This window comes from Idiotropiscis lumnitzeri, chromosome 12 (genome assembly GCF_059441095.1).
Source record: "Idiotropiscis lumnitzeri isolate Australia: NSW breed Sydney's pygmy pipehorse chromosome 12, RoL_Ilum_1.0, whole genome shotgun sequence".
NCBI lineage: Eukaryota > Metazoa > Chordata > Actinopteri > Syngnathiformes > Syngnathidae > Idiotropiscis > Idiotropiscis lumnitzeri.
The window spans coordinates 20,796,492-20,818,629 of record NC_142402.1 but is presented as its reverse complement, the minus strand read 5'-3'; the positions used below and the strand labels follow the sequence as shown (position 1 = coordinate 20,818,629).

General features: G+C 42.5%; 1 long non-coding RNA gene across 1 annotated transcript; it reads right to left on the bottom strand.

Moving 5' to 3' along the window:
* Nucleotides 1–11,867: 11,867 nt before the first annotated feature.
* LOC148326457 (uncharacterized) lies at nucleotides 11,868–18,658 on the bottom strand. Its single transcript, XR_015846101.1, has 3 exons — nucleotides 18,612–18,658; nucleotides 17,528–17,775; nucleotides 11,868–11,968 (listed from the first exon to the last, which is right to left on the bottom strand). It is a non-coding gene; the product is annotated as an uncharacterized LOC148326457 (long non-coding RNA).
* Nucleotides 18,659–22,138: the final 3,480 nt, after the last annotated feature.

The window sequence follows — 22,138 nt, the reverse complement described above, 5'->3', positions numbered from 1 at the left end:
ATAATTTGTCATTCATCGAGAAGCCTTTGAAGCATCGACTCGCTCTCACACAAGCGGCCTTAAAGACTTCCCGGTGGTGCCACCGGTGCGATGCAATCACGTCTGCCCCACAATGGATGATGTCATGCTTGCTTAAGACCTCCAAACACTTTCGTCGACATTTGAATGTCGTTGAATGCCGTTCGACTCGTCAATAAACGTGACAATGATGTTTTGGAATGTGGGAGGAAACCGGAGTACCCGGAGAAAAGCCACGCAGGCACGGGGAAGAACTTGCAAACGCCACACAGGAAGGTTGGCGCCGGAATCGAACCCACGACCTCTGCACTGTGAGGCCATCGTGCTCACGTCGTCCAACGTGCCTTTTTCAAGGTTCCAAGTTAGCAAATTAGAGACAAAATATCACCGCTGCAAATGGTGTAGTGGGAAGTTGTGATGGGGAAATGAAGCTTCAAATCTGCTTCATGAAGCAGTTGTAGTATTTTTGGACTCCAGTAGATGGCGCTCTCTGTTCAGCATTGGGCCGAAAGTGCCATTTTTCAAACAACAGTGCCATCTACAGGACTCAAAAATACAACAACTGGTTCAAGAAGCTCATTTGAAGCTTCATTTTGCCATCAGCAGTCGTTACTATCGTCGGTGCTAACGAGCGAGGCTAGCGACGCCGTGTTTTGTTGTACAAAGTGCAATGGTCGTGTTGTAAGCTTGACTTAGCAACAGTAACTTTGTTGTTTTTTTTTTCCTTTAGTCACAAAGCGTATGAATAATTACAATTATTACACAGCTGCACACAACCCAGACGCATATAAAATTCTGAATACCTTTTGCAGCTTAATGAGCCAAATTCTGAGGTCATTAACTTTCGACGTTTAACCCAGCGAAGGATTTTATTTGATTTCTTTCAGCGTTCCCAAACAATTTGGCTTCTGTCAACTGAAGGACACTGGAGTAATATATTTCTTATCTCAATGAGGCCTTGAAGGAGTCTTTGATCTTGCAGCCTCCTCATTGTTCCCTCCGCGTGCCCACCATGATGTTTTCACTCCCATTCGTGCAGCTGCACAACTTCCCCGGCCAAAAACAAAGTGAGCAAGCACTCGAATGCATCGCCTTGATTTGACACGCTCGCAGTTTATCGGGTCGTTTGTCTTTGTAATCTTGAACGTTTGAGCGATGTTTAGACTTTGCATGTGTGTCACTTTGAAATGGAACATGACGTGAATCTTTTCTGCACCATACGACACTGCTCACTATTTTTCACACGTTCAACGAATGCTCTTGCTCCTCTCCCTGTTTCGGGGCAGCGCAAAGTTCTGAATTTCAGAATCCAATTCAATGGATGAATTTGATTTTTAATTGACTAATTATTGCTGTTCAATTCATTCATATATGGTATGCGCTTCTTCATACTTTGGTTTTGCTCATACATGCTGGCAAAGATTCTGGCTGCTTCCGCTATCTATTTGTTCATGCGTACTTGCCGCATCCCTCGAGCACATTCAGCATGTGTGGGGCGTCTCCATAACGACATTGCCTCCTGTCAAACAAGGGAGGTGACGGGATGGCCGAGCTTCTATGTTTTTATACACGCGTTGGTTTATGTGTACACGGCCCAGTGCGTCACTCACCTCCTCTGTGGCTTTTCATGGACGAGGGGCACGTCTCCAATTGACTTTGAAGTTCTATCATTAGCGGTGGGCTTTGATGGTCAAATTACAGGCCTCACTCATTAGGAACGACGCACATCTTGCAAGCGGGAGCGTGCCGTTGAAGTCATCGTATGGCCCAATGGTCACTCAGCTCCTTATTTAGGAACAGATTTCATTAAAAAAACACCAAAAGTAATGCTTTTCTTTTTTTTTTTTTTCGAAATAAGAACCCTATTTATTTTGAGTGCTATCCACTGAGAAATGATGGCCGAGCATAATATCAGAGGTCCAATCGGGACAAATTTGCGACAATTCACAAGCAATCGATCGCCCCGACATTAATTCTCAAAATCAAAGCAAGCGTCTTATTAGTTTTGAATGCTCTCCAGTTCAATGTGACGGTCATGGGTGAGCTGAAATGAGGAAATGTTCTCTCTCAGACACAGTAGGGAAGCGGAGCGTGCTAACTTGTTATTTTAATGATGTCCTCCCGCGTTCACGTGTTGGATGTTGGCCACACAAGTGGATGTGCACGCCCGCCAACATCAGCTTCGGTTCCGTCCTGATTTTTCGACGGCGTTTAAAGAAAATGGTGTCAGTGCCGCTAAAGAATGGGAAGAAAGGTGAGCGTAAAGCATAAAAAAAAAAAAAAGCGCAAATACACTTTTGATCAGTGGTGGGCAAACTTTTAGATTGGTGGGCGACAATGGGTTGGAAAATTTTGACAGAGGGGCCGGACCGGGAGCAGATGGAGGGAGTATTTTGGTCACCTCACCTCCTCGGAGAAAAAAAATGAAAATGAACAAAAACATTACAACAAAATATGTCTTTGACACACTGCAGTATTTAGAAAATAAAACATTAAAAAGGTTTATTCATTTAATTTTTTTCAAGTTCTTGTTTTTTTTGGAATGTGTTTATTTGTCTTACAAGAGATGAAATGTTAATTTGAGTTAATAAGTTAATGAGTTAATAATCTTTTCACGCTTACAATAAAGAATGAAAGTTTTTTTTTTTCTTTTGATGGCGACTTTAATGAACTGAATTCACTTTATGCTTCATGGGAAACATTTTGCACTCCCAAGTCCAACATCATCACATAAAGGATTGCGTTCTCTGTAGTTTTACATTTTGATTAACCGCCTCTTGGCTGCAGGTTACCGAGCTAATTTGTTATCCTCGAGAAAATGAGAATGCGTGTCTCTGGTGGCGACTCTCCGAACGTTATAGAGTGCAGATGTTTCTGTCTTTTGTAATCAACCGATTGGACACGTTGACCCCGGCCGGGTGTGCTTGAGTTGATATTTTGCGCGTGAGGAGGCCGCATCACGCGAAGGGACGTAGAAACGGGCCACTTTCGATGGCGGCGCTCAATTGACGTCAGGGCGAACGTGGCGCGTCTGCTCATTAATATTACTTTACACTCCGCAGACCTTCCTTTGCTTTTGACATTTCGCGTCATCCTTCCATCGCTGCAAAACAATCAGCGGCCCCCAACACACACGCACATTTTTTGTAATTAGATTCTCTGCAGGGACTCGCCGGGTTATGGAACACGCATACGAGAGCAGTCATGACATGACTTGGACAAATATACGCCGGATGTCAATGACACCATGACTCCAAGCCCTTCAAAGTAAATGCAGGTGAAAATAAGTGGCGGGTAATTTCCTCGGAGATGCGTAAATGATTCAAATGTGCGAAGCGCCCTTGAATGTCTGATTCTCATTTGGTGTGACAAGCAAATCAATCCGAAAGTCATGTTTCCAGTGTCTGTGTCTGACACTCTGCAGAGCTGCACGCGTGCTTAATTGGTCACGCGGCAGATGAATGACCTGAAGTTTACATGCCGCCGCGGAGGAGACCTTGGAGACGGAGGCCTTCATGTGATTGGACTAACACACAATGATGGTTTGTTCTTGTCTTGGGGGAATCATTTCAGACGACTTCTGCGGTGGATTGAATGAAGCTTTTACCACCTTCACATCCGCACCGCAATGTTATTATTTCATTATCAATAATGAATCCACAGAGGTTGAACACAAGGCAACGGAATTCTTTTGTTGTTCAAGAATGAGCGAGAGCGAGAGAGAGAGAGATCCGCTGTGCTGATGACGGAGCGAGTAGTGATACGCATGTTTTGTCAGTTCCATCCCCTCCTTCCCGGGTCTCGGGTTTAGCGTATGGTTAAGGTTAGTTAGTTGACTGGCGACCAATCCCGCCAACAGCAGCTGGGACGGACTCCCGTTCCCTTGCAACTCAGAATGAGAAAATAAGAGGAATTCAATTCCCCCGGCAGCCAAAATGTGAACCGACTGGTTCGTCGTGCCTCATTCCTCAAGGTACAAAGTATCTTTCCCACCTCCTTCCACCTAACTTGGGCAAGGTCCAACCATGGGCGGAGGAGGCGTAATCGTGGAGAATCCAGATCCAGCCAGCCGAGGGGGAAGCCGTGTTGCGCGCGGTGAGGTCACGCTCCAGACATCTGCAGCGGGTTCTAATTACGCCAGAACAAGTCCACAACGTCTGACTGCCTTTTGGCGAGGGGACGGGCCAACACAAGCCATTCGCCGCTCGCCGTCGTCCAGGCCTGGAGAATGCCTTCACGCTGCCCAGACCCCCTCATCAACATTCCCCAACAACAGCTTCATCCTGCATTCAATTCATACGTGCTCGGAGAAGCCGGAGGTTACAATCCATCAGTCAAGTGCGCGTACAGAAAGCTGGCCCGTGCAAAGAAAACGGTCTTGCGTAGGCTTTTTACACCCAGGGGGTGAGAAAAGTATGGCATGCGGGCCACGTGCGGCCCCCGCTCCCCGCTTTCGAGACCACCCATCGTTTATATTATCAAGCATGATGTTTTCTAGAATGGGACTCCCCGCTGGGCCCGTGGTATCAAATGCGCGGCACGGAATTTTAGTTATTGCGAAAACTGCAACTCAAATGGTGGACTTGGACAGTTGCAGGGGACGGTCATTTCAGCAATTCTGTATTTATATGATTACATACGCAGTTCATTCATAATAATGACATTAATTATGTGCTACCGGATCATTCTAATGTCCGTCCAAACAGGCGCGAGAAGAAAAAGGCCGAAGTTGAAGGTTCAGGAATGCTTTATTATGAGCTCAGCAACCGCGGCGATTTCCAGTCGGAGGGAAATAATTAAGGATCCCATCTTTCACTTTAAACGACTGCCCGAGGAACCGCAGATGAGCTGTAAAGTTCCAGCTCGCACTCATCTATCATCCGCAGCCACCTTGGAGGCTTGACTTGTAAAGACATGGAAAAAACTTCCTTATTTTCACAATTGGACTAATCGTTCCTCCCCGGTGACAAAATTAAAGGGCCTTGCGATGGAGACGGCAACAGGCGGAAAATTGCACTTTTGGAACGGAACCTTTGATTTTTGAGGAAGCCGTAAACCCGAAGTTGACAGCGATTAACGCGAAAAACACGTGTTGCCGTGGCAACCAATCAGCCCAAAGTCGAAACGCTCGCATTAGGGTTTGGGTCGCACCTTGAAATTATGTTAATTGTTTACTTCATGCTCTGCGAATAACTAATTCCGTTTTAAACACAGGCTGCGCTCGGACCGTCGTCGTGTGGAACTTTTCAGTAAACTCTGCAGGAAGTCAAGCTGAAAAAATACAACTGACTCTTGAATTGCTTGTTGAGAACTAGCGGAGAATCTGAAGATTCTGAAGACTCTGCTCGTTAGGGATGTAATGATTCATCGAAAATCGATTTAGTATCAATATAAAAAATAAAAATAAAAAAATAAATCTATTCGCAACGACATGTCAACCGGAGCCGTTCTCTCATGCAGAAACAAGCATGGCAGCAATGAAAAAAATATTTATCAAATCAAAATCAGGAACTGAAAATCGAATCAAATCGGGGCTCGAGTTCCATCTCTTCAGCTCGTAGTAATTGTTTTGGCAATTACAAAATGAATTTCCTTGTGAGGACCTTGACGTGCCCTTCGACTATTTTTACGGGCAAGAGTATGCTTGTGAAATTTTATGTAATGCTCTGTAAAAGTCACTCAGAAGTGCCCACTGGAAATTTGGAGAAAAAAAAAATCCTCCTCCTGTGCAAGTGCGCACACGTCAACCTGAAAATTGTTGGGCATGGCATCAAAGTTGAAGAATGCTTCTCGCATCTTAATTGTTCTTATTTTAGTTGGCATGAACTGGTAAGCAGAGCAACATTGACAGGAGCAGCAGATTAAATCTCACCTTCCGATTTCATCATTCCTCCCCTTGACTACAAAGACCAGCTCAAATCCCTCGCTAATCGGAGCGGTGAGACTTTTATGCGTACCACACCCTTTCCACGAGGCATGAAAAGCCCCCCGCCCATCGTCCTCATCTGGCATATGTGGTGACTTCAGGCAACTCGGCATACGAAAAAAAAAAAGGGGGCGGGGGGGTGAAATCCCCTTTAAGCAGAGACGCGACACGTGCGTGCCTGTGGAAGGAAACTCCGCAATCCAGCATCACTGTGGACAAGGCTCCTAATGTCAACATTTACCTTCCATTTATTTATGTTAATCAGTCATAAGCGTACTCGCTGGACACACACACAAAAAAGAAGGCAGAATTCGATATCGAAATGTAATAATTTCATCATGCGCCGGGAATTCCTTCCCCTCCCGAGACGAGACGCTCATTCCATTGTAATGAATTGGCGTCATCGCCATTCATTTTCAAGGCTTTTCCAAATAGTGAGATGCAGAGGTCGCAAAAGGATTCTTTCCGGAAAAGTAAAGACTTTAGTAAGAAAAATACACGCACGACTGTTAAATAAGTGTTCTGAAATTCCTTCCTGCCCATCGAGACGTCCTAGCAATGCCTCGGTCGTACGCATGCCGGACGTCACGTGATCGGCACTACGGGCTGATGATGTGTGTTTTTGGTTGAAAGCATAAAAATGTTCTGAAGTTCAAATCTGCCATGGAGTCAATCCGCAATAAACGAACCGTCAAGTAGCAACTTGGTAACATCGTCGAGACAGAACTCGCCGTCCATATGGACAAGTCCGACCCGCGGGCATTTTGTCCCTCGGTGGAAATGCAGCCCCCGTGGCCCTGACGCTGCGCTTTAGCGTGAGACAGTCCAGATGGGAAATCCCACACACGGCGCTGTCCTAATGAGCACGGCGCTATCGCGATGTGACAGGAAGAAGGAGAGCCTCCATTCATTGGGCTAATGACACTCCGAAGGCGAGCGGGTCAGCGGGGGTGACGACACAGGGCGGCGTAGCGAGCGGATGCTTACTTACTGTTCTGACCTCCGAGGCCCACAATAAACACGCGGCGGCAGCCAAATGACTCGGTGATTTGTTTGAGGGAACACGTAACTGTTTTGTGTCATTAATATGACAGGCGGCGGAAACAACAGCGCGTACTTCACTTTGTCATGTGCGCACAAGCACACGTCAGCCTGAAATGAGATAAGGGCGGATTTCAAATCAATACGTTCCACTTATTTCCGCCATGTCACAACATTGAAAGACTCTTGAAGTGCTCATTACCGACTGGTTGGTTATGAATCATATTTGCTGGGGTTTTCCCCGACCGGCTGTCTTCATAATTCAAAGATCACCTCTTGCGATGAGAAAATGAACCCAGTTGATTTTTTTTTATGATTAGGAACAATATTTCTGAAGTCAATTTCAGTGAGCTTGCAGCCTATCTCAGCTGAGTTAAGGTGAGATGTGTTGTCCACTATTGGACGGGTTGCCGGTCAATCACAGCAAAATGAGACAGAAACAGCGAGTCCGGCGAGGCCACCTGGCTGTCGCCCGTTTGACGAAATCGCAGCGGTGCATAAAAAAAGCAAAACTGAAACTACGGTATCAAACTCATCACGCTAGTATCCATTCAATATTAATACCGACTTGGTATCGAAACTCTCGATATTTGAATCGCTCCGCTCACCGAGATCAACACGTCATCCCGAAATCATGTTCAATCATTAATTAAGGATGCGAAAAAGAATCTTATTCATTTTTTGATTAATATTAATTCATTTGCTGGGTTTAGCGGCGAGTAGCTTGACTGTCCATTTATTATTCGTGTCATCAGCATAAAGTTACAAATGACCCCAAAATGGTTTTTCAAGCCAAAATGTACAACTTCCAGTATATTTTCAAGCAAGGCTTTTTGATATATATATTTATTTTTTTGTGGCATTACAAGTGATCGACATGCCTGCCAAACTTCACGTCGCAAAGTGAAACTGGTTTTGGAGACATTCAGCCTTTAGCTGCATCGCTCGCTACAAACAAGGAGTGGTCGAAATATTGTTCCTGGGCATTTTTAGCCTCGAGGCCATGCAGGAGATAGAACCCTCTGAGAAGGGAAGCGCTGTGTTGATATGCGCTGAGGCGGTGGGGAAAAAAATCCTGTGTGAACTGTCAGCAGCAGATAGACACGGCCATGTGCCAGTCGGACCCTCGCTGACCCACTTCCTCCACATGCGCAACGATGGAGAATGAGGAGGAGGGTGCGGGTGGATCCCCTCAGCTGCAAGTGTAGATAGCATATTTCCGTAAAAAACGTGACGAGGGCTTGGGGGGTATTTTGCAAATGGGAAGCGGGGGGGGGGGCATCTAATGCACTCTGTGGGTAAGGCGTAAGTAAGTGTAGGGGCCGTAATTTGTACAAAATAATTTTTTAAAAAAATAGTGGCTTTGTTATTACAAGCCAGATCATTTATGACTGGTCAGAATAAATTACATGATGTTACCCAAAAATAAATAAATAAATAAAATGAAAAAAAAATAATAATCAAACCTGCATTGGAAAATAGAGGATATCACCAGATTGAGATTTTTAACGCGAAGAATATGAGTCTGAAATTGTAAGGATCGGTTAAGAATGAAGGATTTTGGAGACAGTTTATGTGTGTCATGCTGCTGTTAACTTGTTTCAAATATAATTATTTGTGTGAACAATATAATCTATTAACTCCGTCAACCTATTTTAGTTTCCGAAAAAAAAAAAAAATCAAGAAAAACAAAAGATGCTAACTGTGATTATCTCATTCCAAAACGACATGTATGAAAAAGACATCTTAAAAACTGTTTACGTGCTTCACCACTGCTGCTTTTGGTGAGCAACATTTGTTAAAATTGTCTTGCTTCTTAACGCATTGATGTCTGTATTGATAATGACTCGGGCTCTGTTTAAAAAAAATTAATAAATAATATAAATAATATAAATATTCCTATTTTTACTAATGCAGGAATCTGAAAGCTTTTACGTGCGTCAGCGAGGCTGGGTTAACTTGTTAAAGTCCATCAGGATATGAAAAAAGAATACAAATATTACCTGCGATTTTTTATTCCAACAGGGAAAAAGGGGCAAGGGTTTATTTGTGTTCTCCGACGATGGCGTGTATTATTCCGGCGCCAACGCACCCACCGAAAGCGGCCTCTAGGCTCAATCTTTGCGGCAACGACGTAGCGTCGAGCCTTAAATCTGTCTCGCCCACAGCGCAAAAAGCCACAATAACCCGAGAACAAAACGGCGCGATCTCACTCGGCAGACCGGAGAAGGTGTTGACACGCTTCTTGCGTTCTAATTAAGAGCGCTCCCGTCCAGACAATGGAAAAACGTCTGCTTTAATGAGCCACTCCCGAATGAACGAGGAGAGCAAATAAAGGATTTGTTTGCTCAGTGAGTAAGATTTGGAAACGGATGGAAGATGGATGGACCAAGCCCCATGATATCATTCCTTCAATAGAAAGCTCCGTCATGATTCATTAACTGCGAACACTGCCTGTCTTTACATCAGAGCTGCACATTTCTTTGGATGGCGGTTCAGTGCAGCGAACCGATTCGTGAAGTTGTCACGACAGAACAACATCCTCCATTTGGAATCACGTTTTAATCGTTGTTTTGCAGCTACCGTATTTTCCGGACGATAAGCCGCTACTTTTTTCCTCGATTTTGAACCATGCGGCTAACACAACGGTGCGGCTTTTCTGTGGATTTTTTTTTTCACCACTAGGGGCGCTCTATAGTTTGGAAAATACAAACTTATAATAAGTTTTTTTTACTTTCGCTTTTGTCAGTTACAGTCTGCTTGCAATGGGGCCAATTGCAGCACTGACCCCACAGCTCCAGTAGATGGAGCTGTGGTGAAGGAAAAATGTCATCTTGTCATCTTTTGGGGGTAGTTGACATCACTGGTGAATTCACATGACCGCCACCTACAGGACTAGAGTGGAACTCTAGTTTTTTACATATTTGCCATTTATTTTGGCTGATGACACACTAACCCTTAACTCGCCGTGCCAGAGCACACACACACACACACACACACGGATCAAAAGTGGGAATCACGCCCCCGCCAACAGAGATAAATACACACTTCCTCTCTTCCCTTTCACACTGTTTTTTTCCCACACTCCTCGAACCCCCGTGCTGTATAGGCAGGCCGGCCGGGGAGGAAACGGCAGAGCCACATCAAGAGGCTCGCCTTGCTTTGACAGGAGGACTCATGCCAGCCAACGAGCCTCCTTCCTTCATTTTCGGGGCTGCCTATGCAGAGTAGATGGTTTTTTTCTTTTCTTTTTCTTTTCTTTTTCTTTTTGGACAAATTCAGCATATTCACACCAGATGCCGTCAATCATCTCCCGATGCATGCAACCACATTGCGGCCGTGATTGCGCTAATAACGCTTTTAAATAAATTAGTTTGTGCTGACGCAGCAACGCAGCTAGCCTCGCGTTGGAAAAATGTGAGCATCCATTTTCTTGTCCTCATAAAGATCGCAGGTGAGCTGGGGTCTGCAGCTAACTTGGGTGAGAGGTGGGAGACGCCATGGTTGCCAACGACACAAAAAGAAAAACATTTGCACCCGTGAATAAATTAGAGTCTACAATGAAAATAGAATCACGCGCATGTTTTTGGAATGTGGGAGAAAATCAGCATAGCAGTAGAAGACGCGCTTGCCAGCGATGGGAAAATGAAGCTTCAAATGAGCTTTCTGAACCAGTTGTTGTATTTTGAGTTTTTTACTACTCTACTGGAATCCAAAAATACGACAACTGGTTCATGAAGCAGTTTTGAAGCTTTTAAGTTTTGAGCAGAAAATAGCGTGTTTATTCATTTTTGAAGGATTCTTCTGACTATGCAGTCATTTGCATTGCTTTAGCCTCCTCGAAACAGCAAGAATGTATTGAAAAGGTTTTTCGGACCTTGAACTGAATTGAGTCTGTGATTGACTCGTCTGCGTTTGTGTTTTTCAGTCAGCGATTTTGAAAATTTCAAATACCCTGCGACGAACCGCGAACCGCATTTGCAAGTCTCGAAACAGAATTTCTTATGTAGTACCGTGACTGACCTATGGAAGGCGGCACTGCGTCAAAGGGCGTCAGAAATCTGCCAGTAAACACAAAGAAGCAGAAATTGAAATTTAGATGATTATGCACCCGTTGCGGTGTACAGCTCTTAACCTTATCATTTTTTTGTAAAGGACTTTCAGGACTCGTTATACAATCAACACAAACAGTCGCTCCTCTTTGTGTCTGGCAAGAGCGTAATTGGCTAATTTTCTGTTTCACAGTTCGGCCGCTCAAGAAGGACTTCAGATTTCGTTCGTAAAATTTGACATTTTTCTGAGCAGATGCAGGAGTTCAACTAACTCTTATCACACGCCACATCACAGGATAATCGCTCAGGATAATCTTTCAGAGATATCGGAGAATTGGCCCGTTGCCGGATTTGATTGCAGTGTTGGCAAAAGGCTCAAATTTGGAATGCGTGCATCTCGCTTTAGCCAAATCTCAATCGACCCAACAGGCCGAAGTTCTGGCATGTAAACAGATTAGCTTCCTCCGAGTCGGTGTATTCTCTAACGATCCATCATGAGCGCTTCCTGTTGCTTTGGCTGTTATTCTCACCTGTTTCCTCAATCGGAAACAAAAGCGCTCATTCTCATGGAGTAAAAGACGCTCTTTAACTTGATGTAGACAAAAAGAAAAATCAGCAAACAAAAACACACATAAGTGATGTCAGGGAATTCCCTGAGCGGCCACTGTTTTTATATTTTCTTTCTTGGGGGGGGCGGGTCGGTGGGTGGCGGTATCCAAGGCCACCCAAAACAAAATTATGTAATGCTATATTATTATTCCACTGCTTTACTACGTCGAGGCGGCAATGCCAGATGCTCCTAATAGGGACGTGTGTTGCTTTTACCAAGTTTTTCTGCGCCGCATTTTTATGCTCCTCAGGAAATCCAGCCATGCTCATAAGTCTCTCCACCTGCTCGGAAAAAAAGATCTCTTGGTGCTTTTCGTCGTGCCTGCAAAGGATGAGAAAGCGAGGCGCTTAATGAGCAAAAGTAATGCAATGTCGAAAGGAGAAGATGAATCATGCTCCGCTTGAAACACTTCATGTTGTTTGCGGCGTTTCGACATTTATCGAGAACATTCAGTTCAACGCTGACTGACTCTTCTAGCCTGTTGATCCAAAATGTATAAATTTACGCTTGACTCATTGCAAAAGTTGAATTTTGTCACGTGGCAAGTTGCCGTAATTTTAATTAAGTCTCGTGGATGTACAGCAATGGCGGGCCGTTAAGGACTTCTCTGCTGGCCTAACTTAATCAAGAAATCGTGATCATATTCTTCACGTCGATATCTTTTTATATCCTATGCCACAAACTTTCATGGTTATCTGGAAGAATTTTTGTGTGATCTGCCGCCTAACAAAGCAACCACAAAACGGCAATCAAAACAAAACTTTTGTCGCCTTTTGTGATTGGCGGAGGTAATTAAAGGCTTTTTTAAATGACCAAAATGGCTGCGGTGACATAGCAGCACTTAAAATTTTAGTGATGCTCATTGGGTCTTAGCAGAGTCAACGGAATGTCATGTGGGGTGGGGGGGAGCGGAATGTCCTCGTATTTTATCATTCTGTTTATTTTGCGGCTCTTTTTTTAAAGGTTTTGGCTCTTGACCACCCCACTTCTCTCAACCGCACACCTCTGTCACCAATCGTAATGACCGCACCGTTCCTCCAAAAAACCCATTGCAGGTCTGTTTTTTTTTGTTTTTTTTTTTCCCCGACATTTTGGCTTGGCTCCTCTCTGACATGCCTGGGAAGGGCAAGGAAAGGAAATGGGTGGACCGGTCGCTCTTGGTTCCCCCAGAGCAGAGCGAGGCTCGGGAGAAGCCAGTCAGCCTGGTGTTTTTTTGCCTCGGCCCATCTTGTAAGGCAACTCGAGGCCATCTGCTTCTAATAAATCCTGCATGCGGCTCCCGACTGGAATTGCCGGACCTGTTATGGAACTCTGTCGCTGTTGCTGCTCGATGGAAGCAGGCAACTTGATGATGGAGGTGTGGTGTAGTAAAGCATTCTCGCCAGTAGGAGGCACTGTCTGTTTCCATGAGATATTACGTTTAATGGTTTCTTTGGACCAATATAGTGAATACAACAAATAAATAGCACGAAAGATTTTATTCAATTTATTTTTAATTTTCTTGATAACAACATTGAAGTTTTTTAATTATATTCCATGTTCGGAGAATGAATCGATTGATGTCAGATGTCTGTTAGTCATGTGATTCACCTACCAGGCATTAAAATGAACAAGAAAGCGAAGAAAACAAGATGGTCAAATAATTTTTCAGGACGCAAACCTCCTAAGTCCAACTTTGGGGCCTATATTTTTTTTAAATTAATTTTATTGGCCAGTCCTCACGTTAGTCTGATATTTGCATCAATACAAGCTCAATCAAAATAAGGCTTGAGCTCTATGACAATGTAATATTAATCGCTCATCAAAGATGAAAAAAGGTTTTTATTGACCTGAAAAGTGACCGTTTTGGAAGGATTTTGTTTGATCGACTGCATATTTACAGTATATGAAAGATATTTATTGATACGTTTTCGACATACGATGCTGCTTTTGTACATATACCTGTACCAACTATTTATTCAAGTAAAGTTGCAACATACGCACACAAGAGAAAAAACAAAACAAAACGTGTTGTCCTGCAGCCTGCTAGATTGTCAGGTCACACGCACCCACCCGGGTCATGTCTGTCTCCCGCCCAACGCCAGGCGTGTATTTATGGCGTGATGGCTGCCGAGCGGCACTTGCGAGATCAAAGCCATCAAATAAAACGCAACATCTGTCCTCATCCTTCGCACCTTTTTTTTTTTTTTTTTGTCAGACCTCCCGGCTTTCTCATTGGAAACGCTGATTTCAGCCAAGTCGATAAAAATAATCTGACCAAATTCACATGAACTCAGCATCTTCTCCTATAAGCTCTCTGGTAACATTCAAGTGGCAAAATCTGGTGCGGAATGCGTAGAATTCAATAATGGCGTCTGACACGGCGTCTCGAAAGCATGTGACACGAGTGTCAGTCAATGACAGTTTAATAATATTAGCAACAATAATGATACAATATCCCACAGGTATTATCCTTTCATTAAAAGGGGCTATTAATGGGATTTGGGTGGCAGGTTTTCACGACCGAGAGACCACACAAGGGGTAAGCCTGTATTTGTACATGCTTAATCTGATTACAACTTGGAAACAGAGCGACACGGACTTCACAGGAATGTTGACGTGCACCAGGCACCTCCTCATTGGCTATTGTGCAATATTTCTCCACGGCGCACCCGCAAAATTGAACGATATCCCCATACGAGTGCTGTCGTCCCAAAAAATCCGCCGTCACAGCAATAATAACGCTCAGTTTGGATTGACGCTGTCAGAGTACGTCAATCAACACAACTCCCGTGATTAGGAGCCACTGCGCCCTCTCTTGGGTCCAACGTCAGTGACCTCACTAATGTTCTTCTGGATGAATGGACAAAAATTCCAATGCCACACATGCACACTTACACTCGCACACGCTCACACTGCAACATCGAGTGGAGAAAGTATTCCCAGAAGAGTGGAAGGCGGTGCTCGCTGTAAATAAGTTATATTTTGATATTCCTCGTAATCAACACATATGCACGCCTATCCAAAAGTATTGGAGCTGGACAGCCAATTCATTCATATTTGATGTAGACAAAAGGAAAGAGATGTGATAGTTCATATATACTTTGACAAACAAGGCATCCTAACTTTATCCTAATTAGGGCAACTTTAGAAGGAGTATGCATTCTATGGACTGTTAAAAAAGTCAACTGTACCCTGCGAAATCAAGATGTTTTGAAATAATATTTTTGATGAATTTTCACTATACAATAATTTAAAAAATTTTTTTTAACACAAGTAGAGCATGTTTTTTTTAAAATAGAAAACTAATACTAAAACTAAACTATAACAAAGTGATTTGGGATAAAAAGTAAAATTAATAAAAACCAATAAAGATGCCTTGAAAACTAATTCAAACTATCGTATTTTTTATATGTTTTTTGGGGTTTTGTTTTTTACGGGTTGCTGCGTCTCATATATGGTGCGCCTTATAGCCCGGGTAAAATATGGCTGAATGCAGCCTAAAAAAATTTCTGAAAGACAACATTTATTTATCGACAAACGTGAACCTCTCTCTTTCATAAACATGCTCCATGTTGTCTGTCGTGGATGTCATTTGAGGGCCCGGCGCATTCTTTGCAGCTCGCTGTAGTTCGAGTACTGATAATTTCTGTCATCCCACATTCCAGGAGACCACCGGCCTGTAAATACGACGGCGTGCCCACTGCTCAACTGCCGTTTGAAGGTATAGTATTATATTACAAAGCGTTGAAGGAATAATTTGAAATTTTCTATGGGAAAATCTGCTTTTGGTTCCTCTCTGTGGGCAAAAGGAAACTTTCATAAGACACTCGTAGGACAATTTATTAAGGAAATATGGTGTACACCTGTATTTTTTAATAACATTAAAAGCATGGTCAAATGAAATCTGATTAAATTTTCACTACATTCAAGTGTTTTTTTTTTCCCGTTGGATTATTTGGACAGTTAATAAGATTGAAAAATGAAACAATCATGCCTAAACACTCATATCAACCACAGGTATGCTACCCAAGCTACCACAACGAAGTCAAATGATAAGCAGAGCTGCAATGATGGGTGTTAGACGCGCTCATTAGCGTTAGCTAATAGCGTTAGCGTCGGATGACCGACATCCTTGATAGCTCGGCGTAAAGCTGACGACACGGTGATGGTGGGGCGTCTCAATTTCTAAATTCTGTCTAATTTCAAGAAGACAAAAAAATAGGGTGTTTAAAATGAAGACAATTTGCGATCCTTGAGTATTTTGATGGAGGCATGTCATGCAAACGCTATTAAGACACCACGGAATGTCTCCTTTAAAACGTTAGCGTGCATGAGTTCATGGTGACGTTGACCTTGGAGCTGGTTATTTCGGTTTCAATTTTACCTAACGGGGAAACTTGTTTGGAAAGTAAATGCGTTGGAGGTTAATCAGCTCCCCCAGCATCACAATTTCACAAAAGTGGAACACCGTTGGAGAGCCCTGAGCGAGAAGATTTCAATCAAGCTAATTTTCTTCGGGAATAACATTTCGGTAGGTTGTCTAAACAGTGAAGACATCTTGAACGCCTCAGTCTGACAGGTGTGGTCATCTGGCCGAGATCCTGCCAGCAGACATTTAGGTAAAGCTAAATATAAAACACACCTGTCATACATCAGAATGAACTACTTGTTTGTTTTGTTTTTTTTTCTCTCACGTCCACCAGCGTTTGACCTGCGATGGCTGAAGACGACGACGCGGGCGGTTTGGACTAGACTGCGAGTTGAACTGCTGAACATAAAATGACTCACCTGACGCTGACGCCGCTCACATTTTCCCCGACAGCCAGTAAGTAAATAAAAATAAAAATAGCAAAGATACTTTTTATACAGTAAAGTAAATGTAGGATGTACAGCGCAATGGACATTTCCTTGACTCATTTTTTTTTTGCTTTATTCCGTCAATTGGCCGGAATAAAGATTTTTTTTGTTTTGTTTCAGCAACATGCTCGAATTAGCCTGCTAACGAGTGTTAGTTTGCTATCAAATGTTCCCATGTTACAGCTTCTCTGGCTAAACATTCAAGGAAGTGTTTTGTAAATTATCTTTATATAACTGTTTATATGTTAGCATTTTACGGCAAAAGAAATTGGCTAAATATTACCACGCGTGACAATTTAACGTTTAATCCATAAAACTTTAACTGGCGAGCTAGTTATCATTGGCCATCATATATTCGCTTAATGTCTGGGTCCAGAATACTACTGTTCTTTTGGTATCTATTGTTTAAGTTTTTTAATTTGTGTTATTAGATCATATGGAAAACGTTTTGTTGCAGCTACAGCTGTTGTGAAATGTGCTGTATAAATCAAGTTGTATTGAATTGTATGTTTCAGTAAGTCCTTTCGTGAACATTAGCTTCTATGCTACTTTGAAACCACATTTTTAAGGCAAATAAAATAATTAACATGCTATTGTGTTGTTTGCTAGCCATTAGTTTGCCATCAAATGTTATGGATGCATAAATGCATATTATGGCTAAATGTTGTTTGAATGTTAGCTTACACCCCTTGAATTGCAAAGAACACTATGCTATCATTAGCAGGCTAACCATTTTTAATTTGCTATCAAATGTTAGCATGGACATTTACAAGGAAAAAGTTAAATCGCTTTATGTAACATGCGATCATCTACTGCTGAGCAAGTTTTAGTTTACTATCATTAGCTTCTAGCTAGTATTTGGCTGTGTCAAAATGTCCACAATTATCCCCAAACTCTTCATTCGCAACCTAGCGCCACGCAATATGTAGCACTTTATAGTAGTTCCTTCATTCTGTTTGGCGATTCAGACCGCCAGCTCGGTCCTATCATCAACTAGCAAACAAACGTTAGTTTACGGAATAAACAGCTTTTGTGACTCACCTTTTTAGCTTTTTATGCCGTTGACAGTGAATATGTTATTTATCTGGTTGCCATGGTAACATGGAGGGTATCCCGTGGTGCTGAAAGTCGGCCAGGTGGTGTGTTTGTGTTGTGTTTTGGTAGCTCAGCGAGGGAAACGTGTCAAACGCTCCGATTCCGTGTGTGGGCCAAGAGTCGCTCAGGGAACACGACGCCTTACAGGCAGCCATGTTGTCTGCTCACGGATGCCACACGAGGTAGGAGATGACCTCAAGTGAAAAACAGAGAAGCTGTCTGTCATTTCTCGCTTATGTGTTTTACTTATTAAGCATTTGTTTATTCCTCTGGCTTGTGAATTTAATGTGGAAAGGAAACAAACTCTCTACTGTCCAGTAAAGGTCATTGCTTGTTAGAATGACAGTGATGAATTGCTCTGAGCTTTAAAGTCAGTTAACCTCGACATTACCTCCACCAAGGGCGAAGCGGCGTACGTCAGGAACTACTGAATGTTTTTGGTGTTGGATCTATACGATGATGATGATGATTATTATTATAATTCGTATTATTATTAATAGTATTTGTGGTCCTCAAACACTTCATAATGTGAAGACAGTGCTCATGCAGTGTTATTTTTGGCAGGCATTTTAGATTTAGTCTTAGTCTTTTGGACGAAAATGCTTATTAGTTTTCGTCACATTTAGTCATTCCTATTCTGATAGTTTTAGCCGATGAAAACACCAAAAGGTTTTAGTCTAGTTTTTGTCGACGGAAACTCAAAAAGTCTTTCGAAAAATTTAGTCTGTTTTAGTTAAAAATAGGCATATAAGGTTTTCAGCCAATAGTAAAGACTCTGTAACCGACTTTTAAGGATTCTGCAATACAAACAGATAAAAGTGGTAACGGTGGAATCAATGCTCATTGTTCCAAAATAAGCAGAGAATCAAAACATGGCATTATTTCACTTAAAGCAACATAAATAAACAAATTAAAAACGTGTTAACAACATGGACTTGTAGTAGACTTGTTCTAATACAGTACAAACTCTATCAAACAAATGTGTTGTGTACTTGTCACGGCTCGCTGTTATCAGAACCAATTAGCCTACCGTGTGTAGCTGTCGCCATGGTCCGTCGAAGAAAAGCGTGTGCGCGCATGCGCCCGCGTGTTGTCCCGGTGGTGGGCGTGCCCAAACGAGGATAGGATGCACCAGCATCGCAATTTTTGAACGACAAATTACGCGTACAATTGGAAGGGATGTCATAAAATTTGAACGTCTGACTAACAATTTCGTCCAGACTCGTATCGTCAACGAAAATTAATTTTCGTCACGTCATCAAAGAGCGACGTTTAGCTCGTCATCGACTCGTTTCGTCATTAAAATGGGGCGTGACCAAATATTTTCGTCATCGTTGACGAAAACAACACTGTGCTCATGTTCATGATTTCTCACAATAATTAGGTCAAATAAACAGTGTTGATATTTTCAAATGATCACTTTCACAATGTCCTGTCACTGGTGAGTTATTTTTAGAACAGGCCCACAGGCTACTCTTGTTGGTGTAATGTCAGCACAAGGTTGGTGACCTCTTGGAATATAGGTACTCAATATTATTTAAACCATATGCTTTTACAGGCATTTTGTTTAAATTATGAGACTAAGAAATAGTAAATGTGTAGTTTTTATTTCAACCGCCCACAAAAAAATGACACGACGGACGGCATTTGAACTGAATATTGTCAATGTCAGTTTCACATTCTAAATATTTGAAGTGCTCGAGCGATTTTGAAAGGCTGCGACAACAACCGCACTGTCAGTGGGCAAAACACAACAAATACGGCATTATCTGTGTTTATACATCTTTAAATATACAATATCTTATCATGAGCGAATTGTGCTTTCCAAATACAGACAAATCTCTTTCCTCTCTCCTGGGCCCAAGTAGACATGCTCTCACCGCATCTGTCCACCACATTGTATTCACTTGCCCAGAGGAATAAATAATGAAATCATGACCTGGAAAACGATTGTACTTTAATCACATTTCATAGCTGTCGTAAAGGGCTGTTTAAATCATTTTTCACGGGGCAGAGCAAGCGTTGTCATATTTGGGCATATTACAGCTGGACTTTGGTTTAACGTTCCTTTACACACCATCTCTCTCTGCCGTTTTAATCCATTTTCAAAGTGGCTAGATCGTGGTGTTAAATTCTGGCATGGTACCGATCTACTTTGGCTTAACGTTAGTTTACATGCATTACATTTGACACAATTTTCAAGATGGCGTTCAACCATTGGCATATTTTAGCATTTAACAGCTGTAGTTGGCCTTATTGTTATCTTACATGCTATCGGGCAATGCCTTTTTAATACATTTTGTGGCAATGCTGAAGAAGTCGATGAAGAAAAGGAGGCTCTAGATAGAAACTTGTGGAACACCAAGAGAGAAAAAATATCATATTCTTGCTTTAGCACCCCTTGTTGACGTGGCTCCTCCTTTCGCAATAAATGTAAGCCGCCCACTCAACTGAGGTCCGTGTAATTTTGGTTCCAATTTCAAAGCTCGGTGCAATTTTTAAGCATATTTTTCGTGAAAAATTCCAAACTACATCATTGGGCGTTTGACTTTCGAGGTTCATTCCTGTTGCTAATACAACACCAAAAAGCGCCTTTTTTTTAGAGGCCCTTTTCCTTGGTAACACGTCTTCCAAACTTCCAAAGCAACACATTCCTGCGAGTTTTGGCAACACGGTGCAGAAACGGTCGGTAGATTGCTGGAAAGCCAACGAATGCGTTTCAGGCCAGCTTCTATTTTTGTCCACAAGTAGAGTTTTTGCTCGCTTTTTCTTCACTTTATATTGAAGTGTGATATTTAGGAGTAACTTCTTAGTCAACACATACAACTGTCCTTTTGCCTCATTTTGAAAGTATTGCGATTTGGATTTTTGAACAGAGGCTTCTAATTGGCTAAAATGAGCTTCCCGTTGAATGTTCTATTGGCACTTGGCACGTGTTCTCCAATTGTCAATTATGACTTTCTTTCATTATCGGATCAGCTGGACATTTACATTTAAGGATTATAGCGCCACCTGTGGCTTTGGCATGCATTTTGGAGATTGTAAATGCGCAGTATTAATCGTTCCCTTGTTTTCTCAACATTTCTCAAATTCTGTTAGATGATCCCGTTTTAGTCCTGCCGTGGTCAAACTTAAGCTACAACTCAGATGCAGGAGTCGTGACACAGGAAATGGGTAATTTACGATAAAAGTTGAGTTGTTTAAAAATATAAATGTCCATTTATTTTTGATTTATTTTGAAGTATTCTTAATTTATTTTTCAGATTCCTAACTGCTGCTGATGTGTAAAAATAAGTTACCCAAAGATGAAAGAAATCAAGGGTCTTTTTTTTTGTTGCATATTTTTCCCCAAACATTTTGCTCCTGTTCAGTCATTTTCAAGGTAACCATTTTACTATTTAGTCATTACGCTGACAATACCACATGAATGAATTTGCTTTCGAAATAATGAGGCGTATCCACCCATCTGTCTTTATACGCAGTGATTTTTTGAAAAAATGTTTTTAGTTTGTTTGAGGCTTTTTGGGTGTTGACCTGCCGCCTTCTTCTGTGGCCTTCTCGTTCAAAGCTTTAATCAAACACACATCTGGATTGCATTGCGAGAGCTAATTACCACTGCGCCTACCACAGCACCACCAAAGTCACTTTTTTTTTTGTGCGTTTGTTAATAATAATAAAAATGGCCGTCGTAATTGCATTTATCTTCCAGCCCACGACATGTTGAGATCAAATATTAATTCCCGACATTATCTGACAGCTGAACGTTTTTGATGTCAATTTGTACCTGTGTGTGATTCCCAAACTACCAACTGTTGAGCTTCCTCGGACCTTTTGTCCACTCTCGAGTTTCCTTCAGTTTTGACATTTATGGGTGGGCAATTGTGTCGACAAATGTAATGTGTTGCTCTGAAATCTGTTTCCAATATGATGTCTGGCTCCTGGACACTGTGCCGCAGTGTCAACACATATTACATGCGACATACAAGAGGACGGGGGCGGGGTTCCGCTCATCTTAATTGCGTTGGAAACAATGAAGAACACGTTGTTCCAAAGATTCATTCAAGCATTTTTTTTGTTGTCCTCATGAGGGTCACGGTTGAGCAGCATCTCATCCCAGATGGCTCCAGGTGAGAGGCAAGGGTACAACAACAGTTCTTTTTCACGTCGAGGGCTTGCAGAAGAATGTGGAGTCACGATGAATTCGCTCCCAATTTTTCAAATTCCCAAAAACTTCGCAACAAGCAGAATACTGCTGCCATGCAATTAAAAATTCACGCACATCAATATTCTTCAGTCGATCTGAATTGCATGTTTTGAGGATGTGGAAAGAAGCCGCGGCACCTGCAGAAACCCCCACACAAGAACGGGGAGGACATGCCGAGATGCCTGAGCTGAGATTTTATTCTTGGCTATCGTAGCTGTCTATCAACTGTATGAGCCCAAACATTCACACAGAGCAGACACCCCCACGATTGTGTCTGAAGGCCTCGGACGAATAGTGCGTGCTACTGGTATCCTGAAATCTGCCCGGCAACACGAGCTTGCTGAATTCCGATT